Source organism: Zalophus californianus, chromosome X (genome assembly GCF_009762305.2).
Source record: "Zalophus californianus isolate mZalCal1 chromosome X, mZalCal1.pri.v2, whole genome shotgun sequence".
Lineage (NCBI taxonomy): Eukaryota > Metazoa > Chordata > Mammalia > Carnivora > Otariidae > Zalophus > Zalophus californianus.
In genome coordinates this window covers 16,506,622-16,523,281 of record NC_045612.1, presented here as the reverse complement: position 1 = coordinate 16,523,281, position 16,660 = coordinate 16,506,622, and the positions used below count along the sequence as shown (strand labels likewise).

General features: G+C 43.6%; 1 protein-coding gene across 16 annotated transcripts in view; it reads left to right on the top strand.

Moving 5' to 3' along the window:
* The window catches only part of LOC113930808 (integrator complex subunit 6-like), a 79,133-nt gene that overhangs the window by 28,513 nt on the left and 33,960 nt on the right, over positions 1–16,660 (top strand). The window lies entirely within an intron of this gene.

Genomic DNA, 16,660 nt, shown 5'->3' with positions numbered 1-16,660 from the left:
TTCGATTGGTGGGTTCCCCTCCAAACTGTTCTGGATTGGAGGTTTTGTTTTTAGTTTTCGATTTATCTATATTAAAAACTGCAGCGAGTAGACAGCTTTCAAAATGCCATAAGCTTTTAAAAAATGTCAGTTTCCCAAAAGGGTGTGACCATTTTTTTTTCCACATAGAAAAGCAGATGTTTTGTACATCCTAAGTCTGAAAGTCTACACCCTTTGAGTACTCATGCAGATAAGAACCCACCATCTGTAGTGTGGCCATTGGAAATTCTCCTTAATTTGAAGTAGTAAAAAGGATAAGCCACAAAGCAGTGTGGCTTTTTTTTTTTCTTGAAAGGACAACTTATTTAACATTTTTGATCTAGAAGCATTTCATGGCAATATTTACAGAATCTTTGGAAAGGAAAAAGAAAGTCTCCCCCCCTACCCCTTAACAACCATCATGCATCTTAACCACCTATACATACTACTTTGTGTTCCTGCTTTTCCCCACCTATTTTGTCCCATGAATTATTCCGGGTTGCCACATAGTCTTCATACTTAAAATTTTTAGTGGCTGCGTAACTTATCCATGGTATTTTGGAGGCTCCAGATAGTTCTGGGAACAGAGGGGAAAGTTGGATCTTGTTTTTAGTGGAAACTTCATCTGTTAGCTCATTTTATCCTGCCATGTTATAGATCACATTTTTTCCCCCTTAAGGGGAAAAAAAAAAAGCGTCCTTCCAAGTTGAATTTGATCCTTGTTTTCTGCCGTAGGTCAGGTACAGGAAGGCACTTTGGGTAATGCTTTTAATTACCGATCGTTAGTTGCCTTCTTATTTAGGCTTGATGCTTTTCCAGGGTTCGCTCAGGTTTTTCATTTCATCTCACATGATAACTCCATGTGCTAGAACATGGCTCATGGTTAATGATCTTAATGATGTTTCTGTCATGTTGCTGTGTGTACCTGAATCACTAATGATACGCATCTTTGGTAGCATTTTCTTTTTCTGAGTCTCCTCAGCTACTCCCTCCTTGCCTTCCCCCCAACCCTCCCCGCAGCATGTGGTAACTATTTGTTCCTTGGCTTTTAGGATCTAGGCATTTGGGAAGGCCTGACATTTTAGAACATCTGGTGATTTTTTCTTAAAATTTTAGTTGAGTCTTTCATTAGCTAATAGCTGGGAGCCAGAAACGTCTGTTTTCCGTCACATGGATTATCAAAAAGGTCTTTCTTTGATTGTCAGCGGGCATCTTAGTTCCTACTCGAAACTTCACGCTTTGTTAAGAGCCTGGGTCCCTTCAGCCAAGTGATGTTACATATAGGGCTTTATTGGTAGCTTATTTTCTGCAGAATACTGTGCACTGTTATTTCTCAGTTGCTCTACAGTTGGAGGGCCATTGTTTATCTCTTCTCAAAATAACTGCTTATTTCTTGGTTATATACAGCTCCAAACACTGCAGAGAGAATTTTTTTTTTATGCATTTGGTTGGGAGGTTTTTTTTCTAATAGGCGTGGAACTATTCCCAGTATATCCACTTACAGGCTCTGACAATAAATCTTGTGAAAAGTTACAGTGACTGGAATTTTTCTCTAATGTATACTGTTAGAGTACATGAATATAGTGTTTCACCTAGGACTTAGTAACTTCTTACTGTATATCCCCTAGGAATGACTATGTGCTCTTTTAAAATTAGTCATACCTGTTACTTGCAGTCGGCTTGGCAGGGATGGAATGAGGTTTGATTTGGGGACCGTATAAAAAGCATATGGAATGCAAGCATTTTGTGCGACATCTGTTTCAAGCATTACTTTGTTAGACAGGTTTTATACACGGGGTCACAAGTGTTAACACTACTTTTATAAAATGTAGCTTTAGTGTACACAGCTAGGATGAAACCCTGTTTAATATTTTATTATTTTTTAAAGATTTTATTTATTTATTTATTAGAGAGAAAGAGAGAAACAGCATGAGAAGGGGAGAGGGTCAGAGGGAGAAGCAGGCTCCTTGCTGAGCCGGAAGCCCGATGCTGGACTCGATCCCAGGACTGCAGGATCATGACCTGAGCCGAAGGCAGTCGCTTAACCAACTGAGCCACCCAGGCACCCCCTGTTTAATATTTTAAATTTCTAGTGTAACCATATAAGACTAATACAGGGTTTTTAAAAAGTGGGACTTGTTTTGCTTACTGGTTCTTAATAGTTTGGCTGAGGTTCTGCAGTCTTGTATGTTTTGTTTTGCTATGAATCATAATTTCCTTTTATTCAGTGAACAGCTGAGGTAAGCTTGTCGCTGCTACTAGTTCTGAGCAAGTTGAAGGCTCCGAGAAGAAAGTGAGCCATGAGACTGGGGGATATAATAAATATTCAAAATAGTTTGATGTTTGAAGCTACTTTCTTAAAATGATTTCTTTTTTATTGAAGGAAGTGCTTTTTTAACATAAAACGGAGTGACTTTTCTAAAAATAGCTGAAACACATTTATAAATAGTGGGCAGAAGTTGTTTTGTTTTTTTTGTTTTTTTGTTTTTTTTTTTTATAAATAGGAAGAGATGTTTCAAAGAAATATCCCAAGTCTGTAATTTGAAAACACAGAGCACTTGAAAAAGTGAAATTTTCCCTTGAGTGTTGCCTTTTCACATCCTGTAGCTAGTTTTGTTCACTGGTATCTGCATGCCCGAGTCAACATGTGTCAGCAAAGGCAGCAGTTTGGCTTACAGATTTAGGAAGTAAACTTAATGCTCTTTAAATGATCTGTGTTCCAAACATGTATTGGTATTTTAACTAAGGTACCACTTTTTCCTATGCCCCAGGGAATAGGTGATGGGCCTTATTTGGACAAAAAGGTGACTTAGAGGGGAGCCTTTCACTGTGGTTGGAAGCTAAGGAAGTGCTTTTGGGTGAACCGGTAGCAACGGGGGCCTGTGAGAGCACCCTGAGACAAGAAGGTGCACTCGAATCTCAAAATGCCGCAAAGGGGGTGCATTGACTTCTATGATGAACTGTGTCTCCCCTGACCTTGCTTCCTTTTCAGCTTTCATTGGCCATTGGAAGCATGCAATGATAGGCATTTTGAAATAAGAAAAGGGGAGAGGAACCATTCACACAATGAAAAGGCAACCTACTGAATAGGGAGAAAATACTTGCAAATCATATATCGGGATAAGGCGTTAATGTCCAACATCTATAAAGAACTCATCCAACTCAATAGCACAAAACCAATCATCTGACTTAAAAATGGGCAGAGGAGGGGCACCTGGGTGGCTCAGTCAGTTAAGCGTCTGCTTTTGTCTCAGGCCATGATCCCAGGGTCCCGCATGGGGCTCCTCGCTCAGCGGTGGCCTGCTTCTCCCTCTCCCTCTGCCACTCCCCCTGCTTGTGCTCTCTCGCGCTCTCTCTGTGTCAAATTAATAAATAAAATCCCTAAAAAATGGGGATCTGAATTGACTTATCTCCAAAGAAGACATCCAGATGGCCAACAGGTACATGAAAAGATGCTCGACATCCTTCAGCATTGGGGAAATGCATATCAAAACCGCAATGAGGTATCACCTCACATGTGTTAATTAATGACTGTTATCAAAAAGACAAGAGATAACAAGTGTTGGCCGGGATGTGGAGAAGAGGGAACCTTGTGTGCTGTGGGTGGTAATGCAAACTGGTACAGCCACTCTGGAAGACAATATGGAGGTTCCTCAGAGAACTAAAAATAGAAATACCCTCCGACCCACTCCCTGGGTATTTTTCTGAAGATAATAAAAACAATGACTCAAAAGACACCTGCACTCCCCAACCCCCTAGGTTTATTGCAGTGTTATTTACAATAGCTAAGTATGGAAGAAACATAAGTGTCCATCGATGGATGAATGGATAGATCTTGCCATTTGCAAAACATGGATTTATGCTCAGTGAAATAAGTCAGGCAGAGAAAGACAAGTACCATGTGATCTCACTTATGTGCGGAAGCCAAAACAAAAACAAAACCCAAGCTCATAGATACAGGAAACAGATCAGTGGTTGTCAGAGGCAGGAGTTGGGAGGTGGGCAAAATGGGTGAAAGGGTCAAAAGTTACAGACTTCCAGTTATAAAATAAAGAAGTCATGGGGATGTAATGTATGGCATGGTGATTATAGTTAATAATAGTGTATTGCATATTTGAAAGTTGCTAAGAGAGTAACTCTTAAAAAGTTCTTATCATAAGAAAAAAATAATCTTGTAACTGTGTATGGTGATGGGTGTTAACCAGACTTATTGTGGTGATCATTTTGTAGTATATACAAATATGAAATCAACATGTTGTATTCCTGAAACTAATATAATGATTTATCAGTTATACATACACATAGGTACGAAGTAAATGCTTACAGACTTTTGTCCAACCGACGAATTAAATATAGCTTACTGGAAAGAATTTTCTTGTCTTTTTTAAAAGATTTAATTAATTTATTTATTTGAGAGAGAGAGTGTGCGAGCACATGCTGGGGTGGGAGGGCAGAGGAAGAAGCAGACTCCCCACCGAGCCGGGAGCCCTATAGGGGCTTAATCCCAGGACCCCGAGATCATGACCTGAGCTGAAGGCTGACACTTAACCCACTTGAGCCACCCAGGCGCCCCTGGAAAGAATTTTCTGAGTGAGGTACTCTGAGTGGTAACACTTTTCCTTTATACGAGGAATTAGAACTTTAGTGAAAGCTTATCCAGAAAACCCTTCATCACTCAAGTGTATGCCACCCTATCTGTCCTTTTGTTGGTGGTTGTGTTTTGCAGTGAACAAAATTCCATGTTAAAAAAAAAGAAAAAAGCAAGCAAAGTTTTCGGTAGAAGATTCGGCACAAACTGGCGGATGACAGGGGAGTGCTGACGGAATTACGGAGGCCAGTCTGTTCCTATCCCAAACCTCTCCTCCTCCGTCCGTTCGTTCTTCCCTGCTTCTCCCTTGCTCCACCCCTCAGCACTCCTCACCTGCACCCCTGCTGCGGCGGTCGCTCAGCTGCTCTCCCTACTTCCACTCTTGATCCCCACCGATTCCTCCCCCTCCTTGCCACTAAATTGGTCATCCTCAAAATAAAACAAAGTAAAATAAAGTCACCCCCCTGCTAAAATCCTTCAGTGGCTCCCCAGTACACTTCGGAGTAGAATCCAGACTCCTCCAAGGGCTCCGTCATCTGGTTTACCTTCCCAGCTTGTGTCGTCTCTTGGACCTTAGGCTGCAGCCACAGTGAGAAAGTAGGCTGTCTTCCCTAGACTCACTATGCCTCTTGTTGATCCCTCTGCCTGGGACACACTTGGCCTGACATTCTGTATGTTCTTGGTCTTCATTCCATATTCTCCAAAGTCATCCTGCCCCTGTGCCCCACCTCTGCTCCAAAGGGCATAACAACTCCCACTGTGATCCTGCAACACTGTCCGGACCTCAACTCTAGCAGTCAGCACGTCATATGGTGATTCTGAGTGCTCATGTGAGCTTTTTAAGGCCCCATATTTGAACTTCTCTCTACCTGTGCCCCGGGCACCTCAGGGAGTGCCTAGATTTTAGCAGGTGCTCAATAAATGGGAGAAAAAGATCTTAAGCAGCATGAAATGTGACAGCTACCCAGTCCTGCTCCGGTTTCTGCCACTCTTCCTTCAGAGGGTGATCGCTATTAACGGATTGACGTGTTTAATCTTGATGGCAGCTAGCGTTTTCGCTGAGGTTCAGGTTTATAATTTGGGAGAATTGTGTCTTTGACAAGACCAATGTATGTGCGTCCGCTTTCTTTTGTTGGTTGAAGTATAACTTATCTGCTGAGATACATCCATCTTAAGGACCTGACGCCGTTTTACAAACCTTTCTGCGTTCGTGTAACCACCGCCCCAGGCCCAGCTACAGAACATTTCCGTCACTGCAGAAAATGCTTCTTGCTTCTTCCTGCAATCCCTTCCTCCCCTGCAGGTAACCGTTGGTCTGACTTTTATCACCACGGTGGTGATAGGATCAAAATGGTGTTTACAGAAGAAAAATCTGACAGTGAATTGCCGCCACAACCGTCTAGGGGCCTACGATCTAGGCCTGAAAGACCTGGCCCAGGGGGGAGACCAGAAGGGTAAAGGTCATGGTCCTAGTCATCAAGGGTCATGAGAATGGTCCTTGGAAAAAAGGTGACTGGAGAATGTGGATGAAGGTATGGGATGTGTCAAGAACAGTGGACCCTTAACCAACAGATTGGAGGTGAGGGAGGGGGGTGGGCAAGGTACAAACAGAATGCAGGTTCTCCAGTCAGGATTGTAACTAGCTGTGACTGGATCACAAAAGGGCTTTGAAACCTCCAAGCCAGAGTGTGTACATTTTTCCTGGGATGAAGAGCTAGGAGACGGAGTTGAAGAGAAATGGGGCTAGACTTGTCTGTACGCTTGTTAGGTGATTATTCCCACTAGTGGAGGATGAGGTGGGCTGGGGAGAGGGACAAAGGAAAGGTGGGAGGGGCACCAGAAGATGCGCTTGAAATCGCCGAGTTTTGCATCAGTGCTGACCACCTGAGAGCTCTTGGCCTTGAGGCTGGGCTTGGGGTGGGAGGGATGGCAGAAAGGCAGGGCACATGGGAGGAAAGGGCAACTCCTGTCCTCCTCAGGTTGCCTGTGCTTCAGGAAGATAATTAGAACTGCTTGTGAGACAGGGCTCTTAGTTTCACAGAGTGGTCAAACATGGCGTCCAGTTCCCTTTTGCCGAGAGAGCATAAATGAGAGATCCAGGCGGTCCCTTTGTGTGTGTATTGGAAGGTCGGAACTCGCTATCTCCTGGATACAATGTTCTAAATGGTGATTAGGTTCCCAGACCTTCCTCCCCAGGAAAGCCTTTTTAACCCTTAGTGTCGCTTAGCCCAGAACTATTGTGTTTGTCATTGTTTCTATGGGGAAATGGATTTGGGTTTCCAGGGTGATTTGTTAAAAACACATCCTTCCCCTCTTCCTCACAACTCCTGGTGACTAGTGAGTGGTCCCAGGGAGGGGTAGGGGCACTCTAAGGGCTCCAGTAAGGAGGGTGAAGGGCTGAGGTGGCAGTGAGGGTAGTCATAGCTCTTCAAATACACCATTCATGTTTTATTTTTTTAAAATCTTTTTAATTCATTTATTATACACACACATTACACCCATATATGTATTTTAGAGAGGGAGAGAGAGGGAGGGGAGGAACAGAGCGGGAGGGAGAGAGAGAATCTTAAGCAGTCTTCATGCCCAACAGGGGCTCCATCTCACGACCCTGCGATCCTGATCTGAGCCCAAATCGAGAGTTGCACACTTAACCGACTGAGCCACCCAGGCGCCCCTCCATTCATGTTTTAGATCGGCCATATTTACACCATTCAGTACAGCACCTGCTGGGCACACGTGGTGATCGAGCACTTGAAAGGCAGCTAGTCTGAATCAAGATGTGCTGTAGGTGTAAATTAAACACTTGATTTTGAAGACTCAGTACAAAAATATATAAAGTATCAACAATTTTTGGGTTGATTACAAGCTTAAGCAATCATACTCTTCGTATATTGGGTTAAGTAAAATATACTATCACTTTCACCTATTTCTATTTTTTAAAATGTGGCTACTTAAAAATATAAAATGACATATGTGGCTTGCACTATATTTCTGTTAGACAGCAGTGTTAATTTATATTCTTTCTTAAGATATTTATGACGTTCATGTCCTAGAAACTATTTGCTAAGGATGCTCTTTTCCCTTGAAGTTCTGTTTAAAATTAACACCATAATGGACTCATTTATGCATGAAAGGTTATCATACAGTTCAGAGTTGATGGGTCGATAACCCTCGGCCCTGGGGCAAAATATGAAAGCATCCCATTCTTGTTTGAATTGAAAGCCAGTTTGGTCGCTTAGACTTTTGGATGCAGTTGGTGATCCAACTGGTTGGGTTAAAAGTGTTTTCCTAGGCCAAGTACAATAGAATATATGTGTGAACTCCTAATGTAACTCCAGGAATGCAGAATTCTGTTTGTAATATGTGCTCGCCAGTGGCCCTAAATGTTGCATGCTTTTAGTGTTATTAGAAATATGGGACATAGCCCTGATTTGATTTATAGAGCTTCTTGGCCCAAGAATCCTTAGGAACAGCATTCATCAAGAAAAGTAGGATAAAGGATAAATTCTCTAGCTTGGCATAGTATAAAACCTAAGAAACAAAGGGGGGTTTGTATCCCTGCTCTTATTGAAGGCGTTCTCGATGTTTCCTAGCAGAGCCCTTGTCTTATATCATGGGGTGTCATCAGTAGCATTAAAAGGAGGGGGGATGTCCAGGTCCACAGGATAGGAGAGCCCCCGTGATTATTCCTCTCTCTAACCTTGGTCCTCCTAATGGGGGTTATGGAAGTGAAGTGACTACGTTATCTTGTTGCCACTGGAAGGATTCCCACTTAAGGAAGAAATAGCAACGTTCAATCCTGAGTCTGGACGAAAGTGCAGATGTACTGCTGAAGGGCACGTATTTTATAGACCTAGTTTTGGGATCTCCTAAAACCCACTGTGTTGTCATCGAAAGCGTTATCTGGCTTTTACAGATATGATTGGCCTTATAACTACTTTCTTATAATTGTGAACACTAATACAGTCGCTTTCTAATAATAGCAGCTGACGTTTATTGAGTAATGCCTGTGTACAGGGCAATTTGCCAGTGAATATAAAGCACTTATTTCATTTATCTTCCCAACCAGGCTAACTCAGAGAAACCGGGGCCCAGAGGTTACTTATAACACAGCCGAATAGTAACCCGGGTCTGTCTCTACTCCAGAGCCTTCACTAAATGAGCCACTTCACTTTTCCTATCAGTCATGGGAGAGCATTCCTTTTAATAACTTCTCACTGGTATTTTCCCATTCTGATATGCGTCCTGGAGCCATGTTTTTTAGACAGAATTATCATGCTCTTATTTATAGTTGTTCTTGATATAGCAGTGCTTGGTATTAGAGCAAAGCACTCAGTGAATGAAAGTTATTACTGCCTGGGTTACTAGTTTTATTTTATTTTTCTGACTATTTCTAGGTGAATATCACGGTGCATTCGTTTGTGAAATGATTTGGCGTTTGATGTCCCCCGGTTCTGCCCCTACCCAGGGCGGTGTGTGGAGGTGGTAGAGATTGAGATGGTAGCTGTATGTTGGGGGTGGAGCTTGAGGGCCGGTCCTCCGGTCCTCCAGGGCTGAGTCCGCCCTATAGGAAGAGTGGGAGGCTTGAAAAAGCAACAGGGTAGTCTTTGCTTAGCTAGTGGCTTCCAGAATCTGATCTGCCACTTTCACGTTATGAATCTCCTGATACATGTCTTTCTCCTAAGGAAAAGAACGATGTTCAAGATACACCACAGTAACCATTTCGTTTCTTCTAATCCATAACCTGTGGGGAGGCAGAGTGGTTTTGTAAAAGGCTGGAAGGCTCCAGAAGCACCTTTGCAGTGTATTATGCATTGGCCTGTGCCTTACCTAATGCTACCTTCTTTATTCCCTCCACATCACCCAGTCTCCCCAGGCCCCTGACCCCTGCCATAACCAGGTCACTTGTATTTCTTCCTGCTTAGTTAGGTTGGGAGAGGTGGATTTCAGAGAAGGGAAGAAATGGAGATGCTCCCCCCCCCCCCGCCGCCCCCAGCCACTGGGGTCTTAACTGGAGAAAAGGTGTATGAAGACTTTCGTGATGTCGGGAGGAAAAGTGGAGTGCCATTTCTTAAACCATGTTTGCCTGATTATACTTGTCATTAATGGCATTTGCTCTCTCATTATCTATATCCTGACCTGTAGGTTGAACAGTTCAGTAAACTTAGTACCAAGAGACAAACTCTGGACTTGAATGCTAATGAACAAAAGACTGAAAGCATTTGTGTTTGTGCAAGTAAGGAACAGTACTAGTGAGAAAAGTAAATATGATTTCTCAAGGTCTTAGGATTCACTATATAGCTACTTGGGCCAATTTACTCATGTTTATTCTCTTTGCCCTTGACTACGTTTGGAACTGTTAATACTCCTTCCTTCCAGAAACTGACTGCCTCCTCTATATTCTTTCCCTGTCTTCCAAATCTGCTCTCTTGGTCAATGTATCTGACCTCATTCATGGTTTCCAATATTCCTTCCACACGGATGCCTCTCCATCTTCAGCTTCTTACTTAGCTGACTGCAGGACATCTCCACTTGGCTGTCTCTCCTGCCCTTAGCTCATGGTAGGCACATCAGGAAGACCCTGTGGCCCCGAACCTATCCCCTCTTCCATATTCCCCAGCTTTTGGTCAACCAGGGTTGAAAGCCAGGCATTAATTCAACTTTGACCCTGTCCTTCCATTTCTTCTAAGACCTGTCCATCATCCCTTTGAAATGTCTCTTACATATGTTCCTTCAATTCAATTTCCGGCTGCCATCACTTGAGGCTGGGGCCCGACCTTTTGAGCTTTGACCACTATAACAGCCTTCGACTTGGTCTCCCCCAGTGCCTCCCAAATTCCTACGCTTCCCACACTGACCGCTAACTTTCTAAAAAAGCTGGTTTCATCATATTCACTTCCTTCCCCCGCCCAGGCCTTCAAAGACTCCCCAGGCCTATGGGTGCCATCCTGGGCCCTCTGGGATCTGCTCCGTGCGTGTGTATAAAACGTATTCCCCATCATTTCCCCACAGGAGCCCCGCGCTTCAGCCAGACCTGTCTCTTCCACCCCCTGAGCTGGGTCTCCCCATTCCTAATGCCAGCCCTTAGAGCATCAGTTAACCAAAGGAAGGGGAGATACAGAGCCCAGATAGCTGGAGGCTGGTGGGGGGGGGGGGAGGAGAGAAAGTGAACTGGCAGCATTCCAATAAGGGTGTGACTTGAGGGGGAGGGTGTGACAGAAGGTGCTTTATTATAATGATGAGAAGTTGCAAAAGGAAGAAGGAGGAGGGTGGAGTATGACCTTTGGAGGTTGATTAGCCTGAACTAGACCAAGATGTGATTTAAATCGGCCTGCAGTTGCCTGGAGGCACGGCTGTGTCCTCAGGAGCCCCGCTTCTCTTTGCATTTGTCTGTGCCCAAAGGGAGCCTGCATAACTAGACAGGAGACAACAGGATTCCGGGGGAGACTATCTAGGCTTTAATACAGCCACGGCATTGGAAAGTGGGGGTCCCTCCTGGTGTATTTCTTGTAGGAGTAAGCTGAAGATGGGCAGGGCGGAGCTCTCCCATTTTTCTTAAAAGCTCACACGTCTGTGTCGACACTGTGATCTCCACCTCATGGTGACGTTTCTGAGCTGTGTGTTAGAAGTCTGGTTAAGTCTAGGTCCTTTGACAAAAATCAGTTTCTAGAAAGTGGTCATGGTACATCCTGTCTGGTAGGTCACCCCACATACTGTCACATACCTGTGGCAAGGGGTGTCACTTTAGCACGTAGCCACAGTCTGCCGCTGATTAGATAGATACATGACCCTGGGCAAGTCACTTTCCTTTTATAGGGTCAATTTTCTTATCTGTAAAACGAAGGGATTAGACTAGATTAATTCCACTGTTCTTTCCGGAAAAAGTACGGGACAGACCGTATAACGGAAAGGCACGCAGGGGAATAATTGAGGCATGGAATTCATTAAATTTTAGAAAAATGGGGGCGCCTGGGTGGCTCAGTCGGTTAAGCGTCTGCCTTCGGCTCAGGTCATGATCCCGGGTTCCTGGGATCGAGCCCCACATCGGGCTCCCTGCTCGGCGGGAAGCCTGCTTCTCCCTCTCCCTCTCCCCCTGCTTGTGTTCCCTCTCTCGCTGTGTCTCTCTCTCTGTCAAATAAATAAAATCTTTTAAAAAAAGTCTATTAAAAAAAAGTCTAGGGGGCCCTGGGTGACTCTTAGTTTTGGCTCAGGTTGTGATCTCTGCGTCTGCGCTCTGTGCTCAGCAGGGAGTCTGCTTCTCCCTCTCACTCTGCTCCCCCGCAGCCCCCCTCCCCGTTCGTGCGCTGTCTCTCTCTCTCTCTCTCTCTCTCTCTCTCTCTCAAATAAATAAATAAATAATCTTTTAAAAAATTAGTCTGGAGGGAAGAGATGCTCTTTAATCTTTGGAAAGTCATGAGCGGCCATTCTATGGTCTCCTCTGTTCAATTCTTTCTGCAGTATTTGGGTGGCTTAGTCTCATTTCTGTCCTTGTGTTTTTCCAAGGCCACCTTTGTTAATTTTTATTTTGTGTATGTGTTCATAAAAATGTCTCCTATCAGAACCCAAAGTCTCAACAGTTGAACACGTGATCTGCACGGTGGCTTTTTTTTTTTTTCTGATAATAGGTCAATAGCTATAGTTGAAATGGTCTGAGAGTGAGAGGGGTTGCATTTAACACTGTATCTGATGGAATTTGGCAAATTCTTTGCTACTCTAAGTATTTTTCCTTTAGTAACAGTGCAACTGATTCTCAGAGAAAAGTTTCTAAAGTTCGGTTTCTATGTGTTAGCATCCTCTGGTGAAGGTCAAATTTCTTTTGATCTTACCATGCTTTCAAGTGAGAGGTGTGCTACTTCATAATTTCATCCTGATTCTCTGGGGTAAGAATTGAAAACTCATAAATGCATTTTGCAGATATTTTAAACTAATCTTTAGGATCACAGTCCTATCCACTAAAAAAAAAAAATCCTAAAATCCTGCCCATTAAAACAAAACAAAACAAAACAAAAAAACCTCATACTAGGTATTCTAAAGAGACTGGTGATACAATTTTGTGTCAGTAGAATCAAACTGAATCATTTCTTTCCCCAGTTTACTTAAAAATAAGTGCTCATGGTGGCACCTGGGTGGCTCAGTGGGTTAAATGTCTGACTTTGGCTTAGGTCATGATTTCGGGGTCCTGGGATCAAGCCCCACATCGGGCTCTGTGCTCAGTGGGGAGTCTGCTTGAGGATTCGCTCTCTCCCTCTCCCTCTGCCCCTCCCCCTGCACGTACTCTCTCTCTCAAATAAATACATAAAATCTTAAAAAAATAGACACTCACGAGGGCCTTTCCTGCAGGCCACACGCTGTCAGATACATTTCTGCAATGTACTAGGGGGGGGGACAATTTCTTAAGAACCTTTTTTTTTTTTTAAGATTTTATTTATGTAGAGGACTCAAGTAAGCTAGAATTCTTGTGTGTGGTCTTGACTGGTAGTATTTCCTGAAGCGCGTGGATGGAAATTAATTGGTGGACTGAAACACAGAATGGTAGCAGTCAGAGTTCTGAGGGAGAGAACTGATTTAATCAAATAAATGCACTTCGAGCCTTTTAGCAAGTTCAGGACACTAAGTGCCCCTGGGGAAGTGACTTTGACAACAAGGAATCCAAGATAACCGGATATTCGTAAAACCAGTAATCTTAAAAGAAAAAGCTGTATTACTAACACAGAATGATAGACCACCTCTTTTGAACCTGAAAGTGTATCAGGACCTCGAGTCCCCCCAAAGTGCAATCAGTCCAAATCGCTAGAGTTTTGAGGGGGGAAAAATGTCAGAGTCAGAAAATATAATACCAGAAGAGAGTTTTAAAGGAGATACAAGAGGCAAGACAGTTCCATTCCTTTAATGATATGGTGGCTTCCTAATGTGTAGTTCACCATTTTAACAAGCTCCTTTCTAAGTGTGAGGTCTGTAAATAAAATTTCAAGAGAAGTTTGAATGTTTTAAGGTGATTCAGCTATCACAGTGGTCTGTTTACGTAGGAGGGCAAGAAAACCTTGTCTTATATCTCTCAGAATTAGAGTCTGTTTTCGTTGTGAGAAGAAAACTCCAGAAGTTTTAAAGTTTTAATTCGCACAGATATTCCATATAAGGCTAAGGGCAAAGACCAAGGGAAAAGTCATCCGTCTCCTCGGGAGACGGAGTTGATTGGAAAAGCAGGGCTTCCTACTCTTCATGTCATTCTGTCTCGCTGGTCAGTTTACCAACGCAAGAACGGTATGTGGTGACAAAGTTGATAGAACGTCAGATGGGAGAAGAAAGTAAGTTGCTCGAAAAATGCGGTGGAAATTGATTTAGTCTGATCGTCTAAGTTGCTGCAGAACCAGTTTGCCCCCAGCTTGCGGAGAGCAGATGGAAAAAAAAGGAAAATAGTTTATCTTTCAACAGGAGAAATGGTGGCCCTGCTAAATTTAAACTCCTTGGCTTTAACTTGCGACATCTGGGAAAATACTCAAATCTGTTAATCATCTGGTTTGTAACCACCTCGAAGAAGAGCCCGTGGTCCAGGATAGCCCTCTATCTGGGATTATGAAGGGCAAATATTACCAGGCTGATTTCATTTCCTTTAATAAAAGATTTAAAAAAAAGAAAGTCTTGTCAAGGAGAGGGAAGCAGTGTGTATTGTCTCTCCTTGAATCCCAGGGAGGCCTTTTTATTCATCATGAAGGGCTTACTAACGAGTTCTGAAGACTTGGGCTGAGTGGAACTATTATTTTTCAGGGGAGTGTCCAGATAGGCTTGTGACAAGCTCTATTTTTGCTCTTTGAGAAGATTCTCTGCGATTCCCTTTCAGTAGCTATCACCCTAGAGAACTGGAATTATTCACTTATTTCTTGATTTAGAAGTATTCCATTTACATAGTTTTTAAGGGGGCACTTCTCTTGTGGAAGGTGAGCTGTAGCTGCCCTAAGTCTGTTTTTCGGTTACCTAAGAGGGCGAGATTCACAGCCTGTTCCTTAAGTTTGCACGTGAGACTAAGCCTAACAAGGTCATTTATATTTTGGAAAAGGATTACAAGTGCCCTTTAGAGATGGAGCAAGGCTTTTCTCAAAGGGCTCTAGCGCCACTCCCACATCCCCTTCAAGGACAGTTGATCTGCTTTTATCTCTGTGACTTGTTTACACTTCCTGGCACGATTTCGACGGAGGAAAGGGTTCTCCTATTTTAAAAAAGAAAAATAAATAAAAATCAATGAATCGGAGAAATGGTCTGGCCAAAATGGGATGAAGCTCAGGAAGGAGAAGTGTTAGGATGGTGAGATTTGGGGGGCGCCACTAAATAGCACCCCCTCCTTTCCCTCCTCCATTGAAACCAGTGACGAAATAAGACACAGGAGTCCTAAGTAATGGCTGTCTTCCTGACAAAGGCTAGACTGGAGGACACAGCCTAGGTGCGTGTTCCGCAAAAGCTCCCAAATTGTTCACACGTTGCTAGACCTCCCCTATAGAGCCTACCCGTAAGCAACATATGTCAGAACATACCAGAAAATTAGAGTTTCAGCAACAGGCCTACAGGGAGCATGCCAGTTTCCTGTTGCCACACCCAGCAGTCAGATAAGAAGATGGAAGTAAGGCCGCAGAGGAGAGTAGAAAGTATTTCTTTTAGGCTTTGCCCTTCCAGGGAAAGGAGCGCAGATTCTCTCCTTTCCGTGGTGATCCGAGGGGCAACAGATAGCTAGTGGCTAGTCAGTAGAGCTGGGATAGAACCCAAGGCACTGATAGACTGAAAGGCCCATACTTTTTCTGTTGGTATTCAAAGACGTGTTCAGTTGACTCTACAAATTTCAACCAGGCCTGAATTAACATGTTTATTAAGATGTGAGGTGTTCTCTTTCTGTAAGTCAGATTTATATAACGGTATGGAATTAGAAGATAGGAAATCTCCAAGGGACCTTAGCGGTGGTGTTTCAGCCTTTTCATTGCTTAAATGAGGCAACAGCCCCAGTAAGGGGTAACCGACTTCCTCTGGACCAGTTGCTTCGCTAGTGAGTTACGGCCAGGATAGACCAGGGTTTTCCAAGTCCTGGGTCACTGCTCTGCACACCCGACTGGTGTGCATTTAGACATCGGGGAAAGTAGGCTTCAGTGAAATGAGATTTGGAAGTTTCATTAAATGTTTGAACTTTTAAGCTACTCAAACAAGGCTTGTCTATGAGGTGAATATGTGGGATAGGTAGAAGGTTCTCTAGTACAGTGGTTTAAATTGGCGGGCTCTAAGCTTAGGCTACCTGGGTTCAAATCCTGGCTGTGTCATTTGCTAGTTGTTCGACCTGGACGAGTTTCTGTCTTCCTTTCTATAAAATGGAAATAAGAGCAGCACCTACTTGATGGGGCGGTGGCGGTGCCTGGACGAGGAGGGTACTGTGCTTAGCGTAAGTGGGGTCCTGACACGTCGGCCCAGACATGCATTACCTCACATTATTATTCAGCACCGTCATCATCGTCGTCAGCATCATCATTTGACTTCTGGGAGACTTTTTAAAACTTGACCTGGGAAGACCGTAAACTCTTAATTTAGGATTTCACTCCTCCTAGGTTACTCCTTTGTCCCAAACCTCTGTTCCTTCGGTGTCCCAGGCTAGAAGTTTTGTCATCATCTTTTGCTCTGTCTCCTTTAGGCCCATGCATGGTCTGTCTGTCACCAGGTCCTACCTTGTTGGGTTGAAGTGTTTCTCAGTTAACCCCTTCCTCTTCATTCCCATCCTAATTCAGGCCCTAATTCCCTCAGGCCTGGATTACTAATTCAAGCCTCCTGGTTTCTTTTTCCTGACCACAGCTTCTCCTGCTTAAGTCTTACTTCTTCCTGGTTTAGGAAAACAAAAGAGGGATGGTAATACCATGCCTGTTTTATAGGGTTGTCCTACACAAATGTGAAATGGGAAAGTGCTTAGTAAGCTGCAAAGCTCCATAAGAATGTATGGAACTCATCATCATGAGTCAAGATTTTACAGACATGAGAGTAGGGTACCTTTGGAGTAAGTTGAAAGAAAAGACTGTATTAAGAAGGTAA